Source organism: Falco peregrinus, chromosome Z, assembly GCF_023634155.1.
Source record: "Falco peregrinus isolate bFalPer1 chromosome Z, bFalPer1.pri, whole genome shotgun sequence".
Classification (NCBI taxonomy): Eukaryota; Metazoa; Chordata; class Aves; order Falconiformes; family Falconidae; genus Falco; species Falco peregrinus.
This window is the reverse complement of record NC_073739.1, coordinates 60,716,646-60,722,170: the sequence shown is the minus strand read 5'-3', so window position 1 is coordinate 60,722,170 and position 5,525 is coordinate 60,716,646. Positions and strand designations below refer to the sequence as shown.

General features: G+C 47.3%; 1 long non-coding RNA gene across 1 annotated transcript; it reads right to left on the bottom strand.

The window, feature by feature from the left end:
- Positions 1 to 201: 201 nt before the first annotated feature.
- LOC114013022 (uncharacterized) lies at positions 202 to 5,168 on the bottom strand. Its single transcript, XR_003555852.2, has 3 exons — positions 4,780 to 5,168; positions 3,196 to 3,236; positions 202 to 772 (listed from the first exon to the last, which is right to left on the bottom strand). It is a non-coding gene; the product is annotated as an uncharacterized LOC114013022 (long non-coding RNA).
- Positions 5,169 to 5,525: the final 357 nt, after the last annotated feature.

Sequence of the window (5,525 nt, the reverse complement as noted above, 5' to 3'; positions counted from 1 at the left end):
GATTAACAAAAGCTGCTTATATCTAAACAAAAGCCTTCTGGTAATGCAAAATTAAACCAACAGTAAAGTAAGCAACACACATGTTAGAATACAGTCTAACACATGCTTTAGCATCTGTTTTATGTGAATTTGAACAGGCACCATCCTCTGTGACCAGTTCAATAAGGAACACAACTCTCATTCCAGCACAGCAACCCTGTGTATGTTTTCTCAACTTTTATTTTCTGCTACATTCACCTCAGCTACAAATTTCCCAGCAAAAATACAACAGATGTTTTATGTCACATTACAGGAAATCACAAAAGCCTCTAAAGTGACCCTGATTTTCAGATGCTTTCCTGATTTTCTCTAAGCCCTTTTTTCCCTTCTCATGCCTGTTAAATAGTTAATATTAGAGCTTTATAACAGGCAAATGTAATTTTTCAGTCACAGTAAGGCTTTCTTGCTATGCCATTTATTTTCTCTGCATTTCTACAACAGAAGCTTTTTTTCCCTTTCTCTTTTATCACTGTAATTTCAGTAGTTTACATAGTGATATACACAGATATACCACAGCAGCACAAGAAGAGACGGAGATTCACAGCAATCCAAGTCACAGCGTTGTTTCAGAGACAGGTGCCCTCCTTTCCTCACTTCCTCAGACACCAGTCCTGACATTTTCTGCAAACTGCTGTGGGTCAGTTTAGTATCATGATGGAACTGAAATCTATGGACCACTGATGTCTGCACACTTTTCAGTAATTCCAGTTTCTGCTCAGTTGTTCTTTGCTACCTGAGAAATGAAAGCGCACAGCTTGTATTAGAATCAGAAGGAAGAAATGCATAACCCAAGTCTTAGCAAAGTCACTGTCCTCTCAGGCCAAATCAGAAAAAAACCCACATTTTCTGCCATTCCAATTATGCAGTCAATCCCAGCGAGCTTTTCCTGGAACAGATATCTGTGGCACCATTACTCAATAAATACAAAGCTATTAAGATATTTTCTAAACAAAACTCTGAAAGCACAACTTGGAATAATCGCCCATCAGCAGCATGGCTCTGCCAGAGCTCCCCCACCAGAACATTTGCCACCATCCTGAGTGTGCTTTCCCACAGAGCCGTGTCCACAGCTCACTCCAGATAACGACTCCTGCATTTGGTGGCACCCGCATTTCACTCCCTCCCACCCAGAAGGCAAATGCTTGATCTCTCTTGACAGACCAAAAAGCCCAAACTTGAAATGACTGCAGCTCTTTGCAGAGCACAGATTTAAGGTCTTTTGCTTTCAGGGGGAAGGGATTTCTGGGCTTTTTTTTAAATCTACCATAGTTAAGTGTAATCTTGGAATAGCAAAAAGAAGTATGTCACTTAGAAAGAGGCACGGGTCCATTTTTGCTTCAATTTTCCCAAGTTCTCATTCAGTGGAACAAATGAAAAAAAAATTATCCTCCCAAATTTCTCTCAGACTTTCTCTTCTGAGTCTCCCTTAGCCTCACTAGGTTGCAGCAACAATCAGGTTTATTGTTTCACAGGTACATTTCCTAAGCATCTGGTTTTTCCTCATTCTCTTTCTTACCATGTCACATTTTCATTGAACGGTAACACAGATACCCCAGGACCACTGCTACAACTCCAGCTACACTTTATCCCCAGAGCTGTAACCTTTTAGATAGTCTGATTTCACAGCTCAAGTCTTCAGGAGCATGCAATACTTCAGCAAACAAGCTTTGCAAGGCTCCTCAAAACCAAAAAACTTAATACACATTTAGAACTAAAAGAACAATAAATGTTTATACATGATTTTATGCCTTGGTTTTCTCACCATTTCTGCATGTTTTGCAGGGTGTAAATAAGAGCCTTTTCAACCCCTACCCAATAACCCCATATCCTCCTGCATGTGGCCTCTCCTTTCAATCCTAAAGTCTCTGGGTTTAGGTCTATTCTTCCTGAGGCTCCAGTTTCTCTCTCCTTCAGCTGTTCCTGCAGACTCCAACTTTGCTCTAGTTAATAGTTATTTATTTGCACCATTCCCTTGAATAATCCTGACCAGATTCACCAGGTGTTTTTTCTTCCACAATTTTGCTTTTTAGCTACCTGCCCCCATCTTTACAGCAGGGCAGTAGCCACGTACATGTGCAGTGGCGCCCTGCTTGAATATATGAGCATCCACTTTTTAACAGCCCTCACACGGACCCTGGCAGGGTCTAGTAATGTGTATTTTCACAACTAATGGAGACACGGTATGTTTTCACACATAACAGAGTTCACATGTTGATATCAAGACACCTCTTGGCCAAACCAAATACCATTGCACAAGGCTGACAAGCCAGGGGTGGATTTCCAGTACATCAAGACCACAGGCAGATCCACATGCACATAAACTCAAGTCCTAGGTGTGCTTCTGAATGTACAGGTGAGGCAGAACAACTGATGTGGCAGGATACATGTCCTCCCAGAGCACTCCTTTGAGCCACAGGTCCTGCAGGGGTGCCCTAGCCCAGGACACCCAGCACCACCAGCAGCCAAGAGGATGCCACCAGGCACAGGTGCTTGAGACACATGTTGAGGAGGTGCTCAGTGGGGTGAATCAGCAGGGCAGCATTTGGGACAATACAAGGCTTATGCATGCTGTCACCACCCCAGAGCTGCAGGCAAGACACTAACAGGCAGCAGCCTGCCCTGGCATGCCACATATTCCCCCCTTTAAACAGCGTTGAGGATCCATGCCTGCCTCCCACTGTCTTTGCAATGCTGTCATTTAACTCACACCTCTGTTTTCTGCTTTTCTCCCAGTTTTTCGTCCCAGAAAGCTTTCCCCTGTGCCTCTATAGCCTTTTTCTCTTTCCCTCTCTGCATGGCTCTGACCCAGAGGGTTGATTCTCACCCTCTGCCCACTCCCACAGCACTTGGTCTCCCTACTCAGCTCCCAGGCCATCCACCCACCCCTGCCTCTGGGTTGCAGTCCTCTCCTTGTGCTGTTTGCCAACATCTCCATCTCCCGGACACAGCACACACCGCACATAACTAAACATCTTTTTCTTCCTGGCTACAAATGTTATCCATTTTCTGCTTGATCCATGGTCTTCAGGGAACTTGAGGCTGTGAACTGAGGGCTTTTGGACTGGAGGCAGGACCCATGAATTAAACTTTTAAGGGGTCTTCACAAGGCGGCTGAATTAACAGAGCTGGCTTTTCCCTTAACAAGGTTATGCTTACCATTCAGAGGTCTTCACCTGCATTGGGAATAATTTGCAAATCTGCAAATAAGAAAAAAATAATCTTTGATTCCTGAACACTGAAATTCTGAAATTTTCATCTGCCAGCAGCCATACTCCCCCATGTTCCTATCCCTCCATCTCTTCCTAGCTCAAGCCTACCCAACTCGTTACTTCAAAGAAATCCAACATGCAGCTGGGACTCATTCAACACATGATGCTTGCAGGAGGGGACTTGAAATAGGCAAGGCCAGTCCCCTTACTCACCTCTCCAGTCTCTCCTGAGATGCTATCCTTTTCCCTGCTCTATTCCGCCCCTACTCCACCTCCCTTCACATGTTGATTTCTCATTTCTTTGTCCTGTCTCAGTGCTGAACTAAGGACTGAAATCATGTGTTGGTATGTCCTGAAACCAAGGAGCTTGATACATGGCTGGAACAAAAGTGCTAATTCACAATATTGACATTTACTATCTTGTGCCTCACTTTTCCCGTTAGTTTCAACTGCACATTTTAGTCCCCTGTGCTCTTCTGTAGCATTTCCATAAACTGTTACACACTTTGTCTGTCATCTAGGATGCTGCTCCACTTTTCCTGTGAGTGAAGTGATTCCTGTGCAGAGACCCTACTGGTACACTGGAGGTGGGGTGAAACCAGCTGGGTGTCAGGCAGTTCACTAATACATACCAAAACTCATCATGCAGGGGACTTTCCAGTGCTGTGACTGTTACCAGAATATTCTGAGCAACCTAGCACATACATGAAGAAACAGCCATATAGAATAGCTTTGCAAGCAAGATCAGGCTTGGGTATATACATGGTGATGTTGATGCCTTGTCCAAAAGGGGGGGCATCAAGGGAGGGAGGCTGACTCTTAACACTGCCACAGGTGGGTGCACCACGAATTAGTTATTCAAAGTAATTAAAGTGCTCAGGCAACTCACAAGACACATTTGCTAAGCTTTCTGGCTCATTTGCCAAATCACCAGGCTGCTGGGGGTAGACTCTGTTTCAGATGACAGGTCTTAAACAAAATATCTGATCCAAACAATCTGCATATTAGAAATTCATCAGGGAAACTAGGACCACACCAGCTTAAGTGGAAGGAAAAAAAAAAGGAGATACTCTGCGAACAGTGTGCAGCAATGGTCCTGAGAAAAAGACTGCATGTATTTTTGGTGGGAGTGCTTACAGGCTCGGAACTGTCAGCAGGGAAATGCCCTCCTGTTCCTTGATCCTGACAATGGTCAGGACAACAAGGCTTTGCACATAATACTACAAAATAGACTTGCACAAAAACACCATGCAACTCCACAATTCACCTCCCCTAATGGAAACAAGTTTCACAGCTCTACATATTGCCCAACTTTCTCAGATGGAAAGTAGTGACATGATACACCATGGTCAACTCTTGCTACCTATTCCACGGCAACACAATGTTCTGCAGAAACAAAGCGCTACTGGTATATATAATTTTATTAGTGAGAACAGCTGCAGTTTATTTCCAATATGAGACAGGGGTACAATGCAGCCCCATTCGCAGGGCATGGGCACTCCCACACCTGCAGAGCCCTGGTGAGCCATACCTTATAGCACCACATACCAACTGGAATGGCCATCGGGCAGGCTGCAGACATCACAGACCAGTTTAAGGACAAACATGTTTCCTTTAAAGCACAGGAGAAGTGAAGGTGAAAACCTAAGGACAGGTTGGGAAAGCAAGTCACAAAGAACACAAACATATGCGTGGCAAGCCACAAAAAAACGTGTGGCAATTGTCAACCTGCGGCCAGGCCTCCCTCCCAAGCACAACGCCAGGAGGCGTGAAGCACCACGTACAAACAGCATCTGCTCGCTACGCGGGGGAAAACCAAGTCTCTGAGAGAGCAGAGAAGCACGAAGCCCCGCGCCCACCGGGCACGCAGCGCGGACACGCAGCGCGGACACGCAGCGCGGACACGCAGCGCGGACACGCAGCGCGGACACGCAGCGCGGACACGCAGCGCGGACACGCAGCGCGGACACGCAGCGCGGACACGCAGCGCGGACACGCAGCGCGGACACGCAGCGCGGACACGCACCGCAGGCCCGAAGCTGCGCCCTCAGCGCAAACAGTGGACGCCGGCGACCCCGCCCACCCCGAGGGCAGGGAACGACCGCGCCTCTTCCGCGCGCCCGGCCCCACCCCCTGCCCCCCCCGCTGGGGCGCCTGCGCACTTCGCCCGACGCATGCGCGCGGGCCGGCGGGCGGCCTGCCCCGCCCTTCTCCCCTCCCCTCCCACCCCCACCCCCCACCCCCAACCCCACCCCTCCTCCCGTGTTCCCACCCGCA